Source organism: Balaenoptera musculus, chromosome 4 (assembly GCF_009873245.2).
Source record: "Balaenoptera musculus isolate JJ_BM4_2016_0621 chromosome 4, mBalMus1.pri.v3, whole genome shotgun sequence".
Taxonomy (NCBI): Eukaryota; Metazoa; Chordata; class Mammalia; order Artiodactyla; family Balaenopteridae; genus Balaenoptera; species Balaenoptera musculus.
Genome location: NC_045788.1, coordinates 60,362,036 through 60,378,208, shown reverse-complemented (window position 1 = coordinate 60,378,208; position 16,173 = coordinate 60,362,036).

Sequence of the window (16,173 nt, the reverse complement as noted above, 5' to 3'; positions counted from 1 at the left end):
CTTTGGGGAAGGAAGCGCTCTGGAGTATAGCGTGCTCGGTCAGATTAGCGAACGTGAGAAGAAGCCTGCGGGAAGGAGATCTGGGATTTTATTTCTGTGTGCTACACCCAATCTCAAGAGGTCCTGGGAGCTGTTCTTGCCCTGAAGATGACTGTATCAGCTCCTCAACTCGTTCTTTTCTATTTTTCCATGTATAACTTCAGCCTGACTTAGAGAGGGTTAAGCTGCCTTCCAAAGCACACAAGGTCACTCCTATTCACAAAATGACAAGGCCAGAAGCAGAGCTGGAAATTTGTTCAGTGTAGATTTTAGTAAAATATATTTACATGGTTCACTGTCACTTCCATGGGTAATGTTGTTGCTAGCCATTCCAGTGTAGGAAATGGAATGGCTTCAAAGAACATTCCTACCAACCTCCGTGCTGACTCACATGTCATTCTCCACCCAATAGTGCAGGGCCAACTGGGTCATTACACACCAGAAGGATTGAGGGATTTAAGAGGGACATCTCCAAAAGGTAGAGTTTCTAGCATATTAAATAGCTTACAAACTCATGCCCACAAAAAAAAAAGTGATCACATTCTTATCATGAGATGGGTATGTCCCACAGAGACCAGTACCAGTGGCAGCGTGCCGTGGAGGAAAAACAAGGTTTAAAATATTAGGAGCCAGAAGCTAGTCTATGAAAAAATTTTCTGAATCTGATAAATCATAAACAGAAAAAAATCTGATGATAGAGCTTTTCTCAAATTTGACAGCCTCCTAAATATTTACATGACATTATCAAATATGAGTTGTGAAGCTAAAATAAGTTCTGCAGGGACTTCGCTGGTGGTCCAGTGGTCAAGACTCCCAATGCAGGGGGCCCAGCTTCGATCCCTGGTCAGGGAACTAGATCCCGCAGGCCGCAACAAAGATCTCGCACGCGGCCAGGAAGATCCTGCATGCTGCAACTAAGACGTGGTGCAGCCAAATAAATAATCGTTTAAAAAAAAAAGTTCTGCAATATATCAATAGTAAGAGCAAAAAGCTTCAAACACTGAATTATCCTTTTATTTTCTTTATAGGAAATATTACAAAATAATTGTCAAATGAAGATGTGATGAAAGACTATACAGCCAAAAATGTTCTAAACAAGTAAATATTATAGAGGGGTGCCAGGCAGTTAGTCAACAAAAATACTGTTGCTTTTTGGATCTTGTGATTTTGTGACATATCAACTTTTCAAAATTTGTAATTGCTTGTAATTTATGTTTCCATTCCAAATAAATATTCATTTCCATACCAGCTTTTACTGTCTTTACTGATCTTTTGGTTACACGTCCACAATCTGACAACAGATACTGTGTCTTGCTTCCGACTTTGGAGTGATACTCTGTTTGGCCCAGATCATAGTCAATAAATGTTAATCTAGTGAATAAAAGCATAGATCATTGCAATCTGGAGGGTTAGGTGGACCCGAAAGAGAGTGGACTAATCTTGGGTTTGAAGGATGGATAGAATTTGAAGAGTTGAGAGGGGTAGTGGCATTAGCAAAGATGTAAAGATAGGAAGACCATGGAAAGATCAGAGGATAACAAATAGTTAGCATTAAGTTCAAAAAACTTGTAACTCTGTGAGGTGATGGAGATGTTAACTAACCTTATTGTGGTAAACATTTTGCAATACGTGCTTATATAAAATCACTATGTTATGCATTTTAAACCTACGCAGTGTTATTTGTCAATTATATCTCAATAAAGCAGGGGGGAAAAGATTGGCTCAACCGAAAGGCTTGTGTTGAATAAGGGGTGAGCAAAAAGGAAAGGAAGTTTTAGGCTACATTAAGGTAGAAGGATCTAGAATGTCAGACTAAGGGAATTTAATTGTACTGTACAGTCAAGGGACAGTGTATTGGACATCTACTGCCTCTGCCTACAGATAAGCCCATCCCCTCATCTTGTAATAGCACCCTTACTTTCTAGGGAACCTTGCTTTTCCCACTCTTACTCTATGTAGGTTGGATGGGTTGACATCACCCCAGGCTCTAGGGATGGGTGCATGACCCAGGTCTTGCATGTCAGAGTCGGTGTTAGGACTTCTGCTGGACTATTGAGAAAGAGTTCTCTCTCTCTGCTAATGATGCTATATTTCTTCAGTATAAGTCTGCAGGTAGTGGTGGCTGTTTTGCCACCCTTAGGAAGAGTGTGCCTGAGAGTGAAGCCAACCCATAGCCAAGAGATGGAGGGAGAGAGACTCTCAGTGATGTCGCTTGATACCTAGACACTTGGGCAACCATGCTTGAAGGCAGATACCTTTGGCCTTTTCAGTTTGGTGTGAACCAATACATTTCTTTTTTAATTTGTCAGTAGGAACTGGGTTCTTTTATCTGCAACTGGAAGACTTCTGATTACTATAAGCAATAGAAGTTTGTGAGCAGGGTTTTATGAAGATTAATCTAGTGGCAAACAAGGTAGAGAAATCAAGATGCTGGTAGTGGAAATAGGAAGGAAAGGAAAATACAGAGGAAGAATTCAGAGGGCTTGGTGACTAGAACAGGAAGAGGAAGCAAAAATGACTGGAATTTGGAGACTAAGTGAAATGACGGTACCACTGAATCAGAAAGTATACCACGTTCCCCCCCCCCCCCAACTCCCTCAGGAGTAAGTACATTTATTCTTAGGCTTTCAGTTTGAGGTGATGACAGGGAAATCAAGTGGAAATATTTAGCACTTGGTTAAAATGTAGAATTAAACCTCAGGAGAAAACTCAGGATCCAAGATATAATAAGTATATGTGTTGGCAAGATGGAACAATGTGATGATCTGAGGGGAGAGGGAAGTCTGTAATAATAGATTGAGAAATGGGTTGATGGACAGGAATGTCAAGAAACACAAGGCTAGGAATGAATCAGGCCCTTTTCCCCCGCCAGACATCTCGTCTCCACCTGCTGCAATTCAGGAAGCAAAGTCTGTGAAATGAGGACATGCCACTTGGGTAGGCACAGCTGCTTAAAAGTGCCTTGCAAGGCGAGAATTGAGCGAGTGTGGGTGAGATTTCTGGAGGAGTGGTTGTGGAGAAGAGAGTGATGAAGAGCAAAAGAAACAGAGATGGGAGGATGATTAGAAAACTCTCTTGGAATTCAAAGAAAGAGAACCTCTCAAAAAATGGATAGTCAGCTGTGGAGAGATGAGGTGAACATCACAGGAGATTGTAGATTCGCTGGGCTCTAGAGGTGGAACTAGATTAAACTGAGTGGTTAATATAAAAGTGGAAGCAGTGGGTGGAGACCAGGAGTTTGTCAGAGAAAGGAAGGAGAGGGGCAGGGTAGTTTACTAATGAAGCGGCTTAGCCAAGGCTTTTTGTTTGCTTTGTTTTATATCTAGGACAGAGGAGGCTTGTTTCGGAGGGTAGACAGAAGAAAGGGCCAGTGGATTAGTAGGGAGTGAAGAAGATAGAGAGAGAGGATTCAACTGAACAGGGAAGGAGGTAAGACAGACAGTGGTGGAAAGAGCAGATGGGAAAGGAAGCAATACATCCCCCATCTGAGACTGGTGGGGAGGCTGAGAGAAAGGGTGTAAAGAGAGATGCTTGGAGGAAGAATGGAGAGAAGACGAGGCATCTATCATGTGTGTCCAGGATCGATAAGACAGTAACATGAGGTGTCTGCTGCATTCAACAGAGTCTGTGAATCAAGTTACAGTGGGGACATCCAAATTGCTTTTCTCCCCAGGAGACTTCACAGAAGATTATATTACTGTAAACTGATGTGTGAGCTAGGAAAAAAAAAAAAAAAGGATACACAGTCTGTTGCACACCTTAGCTTTGTAGCTTCCAGTGAAAATGGGGTAATTGTTTGTCTTGTCATGACAAGAAGTAGATAATGCAACCTCATCATGACACGATACAGACAACTTGTCATCACTTATATGAAGTAAAAGTACAGATGTAATTGGAGGTGACATAAATTTTATAACTGTGCTGTGGAATGGAATATATACTCCTTTCTCTGAGAGGATCCCAGACAAGCCAAGTAACAAGTTTGGTGGCTGTGGCTTACTTTGGTGAGTAGTAAACTCATCACAAGAAGAAGAAAAACTTGCTCTGAATCAGAGGCAGAGCCACGAGGTAGTCTATCTTTGGTTCTTACTATCAGATCAAACTACCCAGCACCAGAAGAACCTGAGAAACCTGCAGGGGAGGAGCGAGTCATTGTGTCTTGTTGGATAAAGATTGCTGCATTCTGTCCGTCTGTCTCTCTCTGACAAAATTGGACTATTTTTCAAGGCAATGGCTTTTGCCCTGAAAAGGTAATGTGTGCCAATGGTGTGATGGTGATGATGGCCCTCACTCAGATCTTCCTTTTTTGAACCAGTCCTGTGGCATGCAAGCCACTCTAACCCAGCCCCTTCCTGGCACCCTCTGTGCTCCTGGGCACACCCCTCCTTGGGTCTATATAAGGAAATAAAAAGCACAAGTGGTGGCAGAACTGGGCGGGCAGGTGAGCGAAGCAGGGCAGGACTCTCTTATTAAGACCTTCTTACTTAATGACAATTACTTCAGAGAAGTGTGGGCCCAAGGGACTTGGCCAAAAAGTCCAAGCAGTTGCTTGTAGGGGAAAAGAGTGTGGGAAAACATAATTATTTCTTGCAGAATAAGTAGTTAGAACCATGTCAGTATCATGGACTTATGACGACATAGTTGCATTAGGCCATATGACTATAATAGACAAGATTCCCTTGAGTCAAGAGGCCCTAATAAATGCACAATTCGTGGATCTCTGCTAGGATGGGTCAATGCTCCCCAAGGGGTGTTTGGAAATGTGAGGGGGTGTTTCTGGTTGTCACAATGATTAGGATGGGACTGGTGTTTAGTGGGGGTGGGGTGCAGTCATGCTTACCATCCTGCACTGACTGCCTAGAGAGCGCAGCACAGGGAAGAATGGCCCCCACCGAACATGCTGACATCACCCTGATGAAAAACACCAAGTTACAGGTGCCAGAGAATGCTCCCTCGTGGAACTAGACTGTATAGCTTTTGATTTAATGAATCAAATTCTTTGAAAACAAAATCCAATTAAGTTGAATGTTTTGGACACTGATTAATTTCACTGCCATTTTCAAATATAAAGGATAAATACCAAGGGATGAAGCCTAAGTTTGTGGAGAATGAATAAAGTTGTTTGGATCTATGTTCAAGATACAGTATAAATGGGAGAGGGAGATTGGGAATTGGTGTTTAATGGTTAGTGTCAGTTTTGCAAGATGATAAACTAGAGATCTGTTGGCACAACAATGTGAATATACTTAACACTGCTGCACTGTACACTTAGAAACGGTTAAGATGGTACCCAGAGTCATAGAAAACAAACTATGGTTACTAAAGGGGAAAGGGGAGGGGGAGGGATGAATTAGGAATTTGGGATTAATAGCCACACACTACTATATATAAAAGAAACAGGGAACTATATTCGATATCTTGTAATAAACTATAATGGAAAATAACCTAAAAAGGAATATATATATAATATAGATGTATATATTATATGTATATATAAAACTATATCACTTTTCTGTACACTTGAAACTAACACAACATTGTAATTCAGCTATACTTCAATTTTAAAAAATGGTTAAGATGGTAAATTTAATGTTATATATTTTTTTCCCATTAAAATAATCAGCAAAATAATAAAATTTAAAAAAGATATAAATGGCTTGAGAACTGGACAGACCCCTCATTTTAAACCTTTGGAAAAGAATTTCCATATAGGAGGGACAGACCTAGGGAAATCATGGAGAACTTTGTATTTAGGGTCCCTGATCATCAACCTTTTTGTTCCTCTCTCTCTTTCTCAGCAGGAATCCTCTCTGTCATCCCTCCAGGAAGCCATAATCTAGTGATAATCCCTTAGCTTGGTACAGCTGAGCAATCCTTTTCACATATGTTGTCTCATGTGTCATCCTTGATTCCCCCCTTCCCCTCATCTGTCCCATCTCTCTGCCCCAATCCAGCCTTGCCCAGGCTCTTTGTCTCTCTGCTGGATTCCAGCAGTAGCCTTCAACCTAGTCTCCTGCATCCCTGCTAGCCCTTCCCTCCACCCCCAATCCATTCCCCACACACCAGCCATAAAGATCTCTTTTAAACATTATTCAGATCATGTCACTTCTTAGCTTCAAACACTTTAATACCCTCCTTTGCACTAAAAATGAAAGCAACCTTCTAACATGCCTCTCTCCTTCCTTGTTTCAACCTCTTGCCCCTTGCTCACTGTGCTCTAGCCACACTGGCCTTCCTTCCCTTCCTCCCCTTCCTCAAATGTGCTCAGCTTGTTGCCGCCTTGGGAACTTTGCACTTGTTCCCTCTTCCTGGAATGCTCTTTAGATGGTTAGCTGTTTCTTATGCTTTAGGAGTAGCTAAAGATGTCACCTTTTCCAGATTCCTTCTTGGTCCTCCCCCACCCCTGCCCTCATCTCCATCCTCATCTAAAATTGCCTCCCTCCCGCAATTACAATATTTATCTCAACCTGAAATCATCCTGTTTATTTGTTTACACTTTCATTGTTTGTTTGTTTTCCTCTATTAGGATATAAGCTCCATGAGGACAAGGTTTTGCTTATTTTGTTCACCATTTTATTACCAGCATCCAGAACAACACCTTTCACAGAATAGGCACACAACAAATATTTGTTCAATGACAACCTAAATGGGAAAAGAATTTGAAAAAGAAGAGATACATGTATGTGTATAACTGAATCACTTTGCTGTATGCCTGAAACTATCACAACATTGTTAATCAACTATACTCCAATATAAAATAAAAAGTTAAAAGACAAACATGAAAAACTGCAAGCTTAAACCTCCCTCCAACTAACTAGGCTAGCCTCTCATTCCTCTAAATAAAAAACAAAAGCAAATATTTGTTCAATGAATGAATAAGTGAAAGAATGAATTTGGTTTTCATAACAGTCCCGCGAAACAGAGAAAACATTCTCAGTCCTATTTTACCAACATATTTTACAGAGTATCTGTACTTGCCAAAATCACATAAGTGATTTTGTCTTCTAAGTCCTCTATGCTGTACTCTATTTGCTGGCTCATAAGCTGTTAATCTTAGGCATCTTAGAGGATGGAAGAGGCAGGAAGTGGGGCACTTGAAGAGATTACAAGTCATATTACATACACATTCTTATTCATAAAATTGTAGCCACAGACAGAGAAGGGGATGGGGTCCTATCTCCTCCATCTCTCTACTGAACCCATGCATAGCATGGCTGGATGAGCAGGAGAATGTGGTGGTTCATTGCAGGGGCTTTGGAGGGAGATAGACCTGGGTTCCACTTTTAATTCTACTACTTACTGGCTGTGTCTTTAGATTAAGTTAGTTATCTTTTCTGAGACTCAATCTCCTTTCTTGTAAAATGAGAATAACACCATTGACCTTTGAAAGTTCTCTGGGGGATTATTAAATGAGAGAATATCTGATGTTTGGTGTATGGTAAGTGCAGGATAAAGAATAAAGGATATGGTGTCAGAGTGTTATAAAGATGGGATTGAACAGGCTTACGAGAAATTTAGCTTTCCAACACCACTCTCTTCCACCTACAGACATGGAAGGGAAGTTAATTTCTAGCACTTAGAACTGACAAGCTGTCGATAATCATCCAGTCAAGCTAATTCTGTACTCTGAAGAAACTCAAGATCAGAGAAGGTGATGACTTGCCTGGGTGCCCTAGGCCACTAGCAATGGAATTAGAGATGGAAGAGGAACCTGAATGAACTGACTCCTGTTTGTGACTCTTTCTACTCACTGTTGATAGCACAAGGTATGGACATCTCCATCTGTTCCCTTCCTTGGCCAACGTACACAACTGAAGCCAGGAGGGTCCCCTTAGGGCAGATGGGATCATACAGATAGGGGCAGGGGCTGAGGAGTCTTGGTGCTTTCTCCAAAGCCCAATTACTGGCTGTGTGACTTGGGCAGTCATGTCCTTTCACTGAGTCTTAGTTCCATCCTCTACAAAATAGGGATGATAGTAGTACCTCTTAGGATTGCCATAAAAATGAAATAAAACAACCCATGTAAAACTGCCTGCAACACAGGAAACAATAATAGATCTATTTCTAAACTTGTATTAAAAGTGATTTAAAAGTGCCTGTTGTGGGGACTTCCCTGGTGGTCCAGTGGTTAGGAACCCACCTTCCAATGCAGGGGATGTGGGTTCAATCCTTGGTCGGGGAACTAGGATCCTACATGTCGCGGGGCAACTAAGCCCGCATGCCGCAACTACTGAGCCCACGTGCTCTAGAGCCCGTGCACCACAACTAGAAAGCCCACACGCCACAACTACGGAGCCTGCGTGCTCTGGAGTCCACACGCCACAACTAGAGGACAGCCTACGTGCTGCAACGACAGATCCCACGTGCCAGACCCGATGCAGCCAAATAAATAAATATACATATATTTTTAAAAAGTGCTTGTTGAAGGGGGAAAATATAATTTTGTTCATATGATACAATATACAATATATGATAATTTTCCACTAACCTTGGAAAAATATAAAATACATAGTTCTAAAGAAATATATTGATTACCACTGAATACTGGTGACTAGAAGAGAATAAAACATCACAAACTGACTGGTAAATTAAGCCCCCTATCCTACACATCATATTGTAAAAGCAAATAATGAGACTGTATTTTATTAAATGTTGGTACCAAAAAGTGAGTTACAACATGAAATACATTAGAATAAATTTCTGCATAGTCTACACAGACAGAGTAAATATATCAGTAAAAATGGGCACAAAGCAAGCAGCAACATAAACCTGAATGAATTTCTATATAGGGAGTCGCAGCACATGTAGCTAAACAAACACTCCATTAAACACTAGCACAAAATACAGGAGCAGATTATTGCATTGGAAGGAATGTCAATATCACAGTTATGTGGGCAGTTAAATCAAGTAATTCACAGAATATTAGTAAACAGAAAGCAACAAAGAAACAAATTGAATTCCAACAGAAATCATATGATATCCCCATAACAATGAGCAGAAACACGACAAAAAGGCATCATAGAGGTTTACTTTTTATCTTCAGAACCTACGAAGCCTTCTCCTTTAACTCCCACCAAACATCAAACCCAAACCCTCTGCCCCTGCTGCATCCTGATGGGTCTCTTCATCATTAGGTGTCACTACACTAAAAATAAAGCCAACATCCTTCAACAAATCAGTAAATCCACATTTTTAGACTGATTTCACCATTATCTATTGCTCTGTAACAGTGTGTTTCCTATCAACCCAATGCTTCTCTCATTGTTTTCAAGTTTTTGTAATTTTCTTGGTTGTCTCAAGATCTGAATAGCACCTGGCAACACTATTATGGTCTTTTCTCTCTAAGTCTTAAAACATTAAGCCTGACTCTAATGTTAGAGAAAAGCTTGTATTGCTTCTGAGCCATGAGTTATTTTAAAAAAGAGAGAAGTATAATGTGAAATAGAAATTATTACAGGAATAATATAAACTCTACACCCATCAATTTGGGGACCTATGACATACTTTTTTAAGGTAACTCCTAAAGGGTGCTGCACCCCACCAGTAGGAGAGAATCATAATTGCTATTGCTTGGTCATCCGTTATATTCCTTGCCTCCTAGTTTTGAACTTTTTATTGGTAGCACTTAATTCAACATGGGATGATTTTTAGATAACTCTTTCAGTGGGAAAAATACATAGATACATTAACTAATATAATCATTTAAATCATTTATGCACATATACATCATTTAAACCTCAGAAAACTATGTTTCCCGTAGTAGCCTAGTAGCCTGAGCACTGCTATAACTTATTTCAGTGCTTCTTAAAATGCGGTCTCTGGACCACCTGCATCAGAATCCTTTAGGGTGTTTGTTTAAAATGCAGATTCATAGTCTCTGTCCCTTGTTTTCCCCCAAAGTCTACTGAATTAGATTCTCATTTTTAACAAGGTCTCCATGTGATCCTGGGTCCAGTAAAGTTTGCCAGCCCGGGCATTTCACCTTGGAGTTGGTCTTCTTGCCCCCATATCTCAGTGAGCATGTCAAAGCTAGCTGAAGGGAACAGCCCTCCTCTCAGGTATTTGCCCAGGTGGCAGTTACAGCTTTGCTGGAATTCACAGGCTCTTTAAGCTTGGATTTGAACTGTGACTTGTGATATTTACCGTAGACCCTCTTCTTTGTTTGATTACCTCCTTCAACAGTCCTCTCTGGATAATCACCCTTTTCCTCCCCTCATTCTCGTACCCTCAAGGCCACACACACAGCACCGGCTGCTTTGCCCAGTATATTGCGTTCATTCTAAACCATCTGTGGTCCAGGAGAAAGAAATCCCTGTTAGTGGGGTGTTGCTACCAGGACAGCCTCTCTCCTTGGCTCAGACAAGCCACAGAGAATGGGAAATTTACAGACATTATAGAGAGCCACCTCACTCAGGCAGGTGGGCTTTAGACATTCTACAGGACAGACAAACCCAAAGGTAGTTATTCCTGAAAGAAAACATAAATTAGACTTCATGAGGCAGAGAGTTGTATGCACTTTGTGACTGAATGATTTCCTATAAATTCAGGGCACCCTTCCCCAAATCCAGGGCAAGTTCTTTAAAACCAAAGTTTAAGCTAAAGTCTGAGTTTCTATGGTATATTCTTCAATTCAGGCCCACTTTTAAACACACTAGCTATGGGAATCAGAACATTTAGGGAAGAGCTAGGCAAATGTTTCCCGGGGACCAGAGTGCCACCTGGGCATGAAGGGATGTGGGATTCTGTTTGGCCATGTGGAAGAGGCTGTAGAGTCACCTGAATTTTTTTTTGGCTACAGAAGCAGTAATCTTTCATTACAGGCCATTCTAATCATTGCTGGGGTTTTCTTAGATGTTGATAAATGAGTCTGGGTATACAGCAGTGGGTCTGTATCGTAACCGTAACTGCACATGACAGTGGTCTTCCAGGTGGACTGTTCATACAGGAATGATGCAAGCTGACTCATTCAGATATGGAAAGAAAATATTAGAGCTTCTAACTGTAAAATATTGCATTATAAATGTTTACTTTTGTGTGTGTGTGTGTGTGTGTGTGTGTGTGTGGTTTTTTTTCCGTGCCTGCGCAGCTTGTAGGGTCTTAGTTCTCCGACCAGGGATTGAACCTAGGCTCTCGGTAGTGAAAGCTCGGAGTCCTAACCACTGGACCACCAGGGAATTCCCTGTGGGCTTTTTCTATGAATAGTTCCTGTATATAGTTTATAAAAATAAATATACATTTATTGAGAGTGTGTGCTCAATAATTTTTTACTGACTAGGATGCATAATCAAAAAAATTGGAGATCACTGTCCCACAGGCAACCGGTTAGGTGTACAAAGCAGAATAATATTTGATTTTAGTTTGCTGAGCAATTTCTCAGTTGTGTGCTACTTACTTGTCATTTAGCCACTGATTTGGCAGCTAGGATTGTAACTAGGGAATAATCTGCTGCCGGTAATTAAGGAACTCCAAAACAAACCACTGAGTCGTGGCTATGGTCAGCCTCTGCTTTCCACTGTACTCTGTTTCCCATTGTTTTCCCACTGTACCCCTCCTCTCCTTCCCTTAGGTGGAGGAGTACAGTGGGAAAACAATGGTTTGGGTGTCAGACACACCCCTGTCTGACTAGTATGACTCTAAACTCTGCCTCTTATTAACTTTATGATTTTGAGAAAGTAAATTAACCTTTAAACTAGTTGAGCCCCAATTTCCTCACTTGCATGATGTGTTTGTTATAAAAACAAAATGAAATGACATAAGCTAGCAGAGTGCCTGGCACATAATAAGCACTCAACAAATGTTGGTTCCCGTGCTTCTTGAATCTCTTGCTTGTAGACCAAATCACATATACTGAGAGAACTGCCAAGTCTATAAAGTAGGGCCAAGTGAAATACGTGAACAACATGGCCTGGGAATTACATGACATAGACTTGCCAAACTAAGGAAAAAAAACCACCCTGCCAATACTAATGACAGGGAACCATGCCAGATGGTACTATCTAAACAGGAGCTCCTTATCTACACAGAGGGCCTGGTACCCCACCCCTGGTCGAGGGAGAAGAGAGTGTGTAGTCCCAACCTTTGGTGCTGGCCTTGGCGGGCCTCCAGGTCTGTACTCCAGAGGAAAGAAACACCTCCCATGCCTCTGCTGGAGTTCTGCCGCCTGCCTGCACACTCGGCCTTTGCAAAGAGCCCCACCTGGGCAGGCAAGGCACAGGTGACAGAGCAACACTTGCAGAGATTCTGATGCATCAGTAGCCTTTCCCAGGCTTCATGAAGACCACAGCTATGGCAGGGTGGCCGGTGAAGCTTCCTTTCTTGGCTTGTAGTAGCCAGGATAGGGTTATCTTCCTATTCTGTTGGTTGTAACCCAGGGTGAAATAGGCTATGGGAGAGCCTGGGTGTCAGGGGCAATTTACTTTCAATAGACTTGATGAGTTTAAAAGTCACTGGACTCTCCTCCTTCTCTGAAGCATAATTTGTAGATAAAACCTGTGGTAAACTGAATAATGGTGCCAAAGATAGCCTAATCTCTGGACTGTGCGAATGTTATTGTATATGGTAAGAAAGACTTTGCAGGTGTGAATAAAAGATCTTGAGATAGATTATCCAGGTGAGCCCTGAATGCAATCACAGGTGTCTCTCTCTCTATTTTTTTTAAATTGAAGTACAGGTGATGTACAATGTTATATAAGTTACAGGTGTACAATATAGTGAGTTACAATTTTTAAAGGTTCATAGGTGTCTTTTTAAGAAAGAGGTAGAGGAAACAACAAGGTACTACTGTATAGCACAGGGAACTATATTCAATATCCTGTAACAAACCATAATGGGAAAGACTATGAAAAAGAATAAGTGAGTCACTTTGCTACACAGAAGAAATTAACACAACACTGTAAATCAACTCTACTTCAATAAAATCTAAAAAAAAAAAGAAAAAGAGGCAGAGAGAGATCTGACATAGAAGAAGAAGGCAAGTGGACACTGAATCAAAACGCCACCCTGTAGGCTTTGAAGATGGAGGAAGGGGCCATGAAATGGAATGCAGCCTCAAAGTTTGTGGTAATTTGTTACAGCAGCCAAAGGAAACAAATACAGAACCTTATATGTAATGAAGTTTTGGTTTTTTTTGGAAGCTTTTCTTTTCTTTTCTTTTTTTTTTTTAATACATTTATTTATTTATTTATTTATGGCTGTGTTGGGTCTTCGTTTCTGTGCGAGGGCTTTCTCTAGTTGTGGCAAGCGGGGACCGCTCTTCATCGCGGTGCGCGCGGGCCTCTCACTGTCGCGGCCTCTCTTGTTGCGGAGCACAGGCTCCAGACGCGCAGGCTCAGCAATTGTGGCTCACGGGCCCAGCTGCTCCGCGGCATGTGGGATCCTCCCAGACCAGGGCTCGAACCCGTGTCCCCTGCATTGGCAGGCAGACTCTCAACCACTGCGCCACCAGGGAAGCCCCTGGAAGCTTTTCTATACATGTCATCTCTCTGGATCCCTACAATGATTCTATGGCTTATAGCCATAGTTTAGATGGGGAAATTGAGGTTCAGAGAGGTTAAGTGATGAATGGCCCAAGCTCATCGAGCTAATAAGTAGGGGGGCATTGGGATTTGAACCCAGTTCTTCTCATGTTAGAGATTCTGTCCTGTTAATGACTGTGCGCTTTTGCATATTGTTATGTATTTTACTGTTGAGAAACAAAGAAGTTAGCAGTTGCCTGATGACATAAGCAAATAATAGGGCTACAGGCAGAAGTTAAGTCACTGATTATTTTCTAGTATCTTTACCAACATATGAAGAGTAAGGAGAGAACATGGGAACTAATTTCCTTTCCTCAAATTGTTCTATTTCCGAAAAACAGCCACCTCAGTCTTGTAGGTTGTTGTGGGGTGGTGGATTCCTACCTTTCTTTTTCTGTCTCCAAGTTTCAGTTTTCGTGTTTGAGTCACAGACCAAAATCAGGGGTGACTCCTTTCTCCGGGCTGCTGATAGTTTGTAAGCATTAGGTGGAAACTTCAGAGCACAAAGAGAGTGAATCAGGCCAAGGGTTATTTGCCACTCGAGGGTCCATTTAAACCAATGCCCAACAATGGTATGATATTGTGTTTTAAACCCCCTGCTTGTGAGACCTTTTTTTTTTTTCTCCTCCTCCTTCTTCTGAATGTTTGAGAAGTTTTAATCCTCAATTTTGGGGTCTGAGTGGAAAGAGGGTTGCACCCACAGGGCTGGGTACTCTCTAAGAAGCTGCTTTGGAGAAGGGAGCTCTTCCTCCTCTCTCACTTCCCTTTGGGAAGACATGATTGGCAATGCTGACATTCAATCCTGATCCACTCCGTCAACGCAGAGGTCCTTCTGAGTATTCTAGGAACAACACGAACATAAATGCTTCTTGCCCAGGCAGGTAGCCCCTCCTCCCCCTCCTCCCTGCCATCATCAGACACTCTGAATCACCACAATATTGGCGGGGGAGGGGTCCAATGCTCCATGTGTGGACTTTCAATCAATTCTGTTTTCAGACTTCCGTAGCATCTCCCACCTTCTGTGGCTCCTGATACCACCAAATCCTTAGCTGCCCAGTGGTTCTGCAGGGCACATTGGTTTGCTCTCCGCGGGAGCTCCTTCTACGGACAATTTTCATAGCTCTCTCCCCTTTGCTAATGAAACCGAGATCCCCTAGAACCGAGTTCCCCTAGAACCGAGTTCCCCTGCCGAGTTTCTGATCAACCTCTCTATCCAAAACTTTATTTCCTTTCTTGTCCTGCACCTGTTCCCTTCAGGATTGAGGAGTATCAAAGAAAATGGGGGATTGAAACTGAGCAGGACCCTCCGGGACCCTCCAGGGTAAAAAAGCCTCTCTGTGTCCCCCACTTCTTGTTTGTAGAAAAAGGCTTTAGTCTTTTAGGAGTTCCCTAAGTTCCAAAGAGCAGGCCCAGGCAGTTACTAATTAGGGAAGTGAAGAAAATTCCTTCAGAAACAAAGAAAAAGCAGTTAAACAACAAAAGTAATGACAATACTTCAGTGATAAAGCAGAGTCCTAGTTCCTCCTCAAGGGATACACATAACAATCTGATGTATATCTTTGAAATTGTTCTTCAGGAAATAAAACCCTCACTCAGGCAGAGGATGGTGACTACTGATGAACATGAGCACTAGACCCATACTGGATGGAACCAGAAGGTTAATGATTGAGATTCCTGAAACATCACCCTGTTACCTCACCACTGACCGATCAGAAGAAAAAAGTTATGCATCCTCCAGCCCCTGCACCCAGATGTTGTCTTTAAAGCCACTTCCCTGAAAACCATCAAGGAGTTTAGGTCTTTTGAGCATGAGCCGCCCACACTCTTTGCTGGACCCTGCAATAAGCGCTGTACTTTCCTTCACCACAACTGGTATCAGTAAATTGGCTTTGCTGTGTGGTGGGCACGTTGCAGGAAAGAAAGTGGGGCACAAAAGGATGGTCATGTCCCAGGTCTTAGGCGAGTCCTTGGGACAGCCACCAAGTGTGGGCTCTTGGCTTTGCGCAGGAAAGTAAGAGCGAGCCATACTAAAGTGAAAGAAGGTTTATTCAGGGAGATACACACTCCATAGACAGAGTGTGGGCCATCTCAGAAGGCAAGAGAGGCACCAGGGTACGGGGTTGTCAGTTTATATAGGAGTGGGTAATTTCACAGGCTACTGAATGGGAGGAATATTCCAGTGATTTGGGGGAAGAGGTGGGGATTTCCAGGAATTGGGCCACTGCCCACTTTTTGACCTTTATGGTTGGCCTTGGAACTGTCATGACACCTGTGGGCGTGTCATTTAGCTTGCTGATGTGTTACAATGAGCATATCCTGAGGCTCAAGTTCTAGTGGAAGTTGACTCTTCTGCCATCTTGGACCTATTTGGTTCTAATCAGTTTATGTCATTCTTTTAAAGGTTGTGCCCTGCCCCCTTCCTGTCTCAGGCAAGCAGACCCAAGTTTGGTTTGGTAACAGTAAGACAATCTACTTTTTGTGTCACAAAATTTTGTTACATCTACTGATATCTCTTCTCCTATTCTCTTTGTTATGATAGATTTCTACCTTTTTCTCACGGATGTTTTGGTGAGGACTTGAATTGGAAAGGAGATAAATGTATGTGATCAGTCTATTTGTT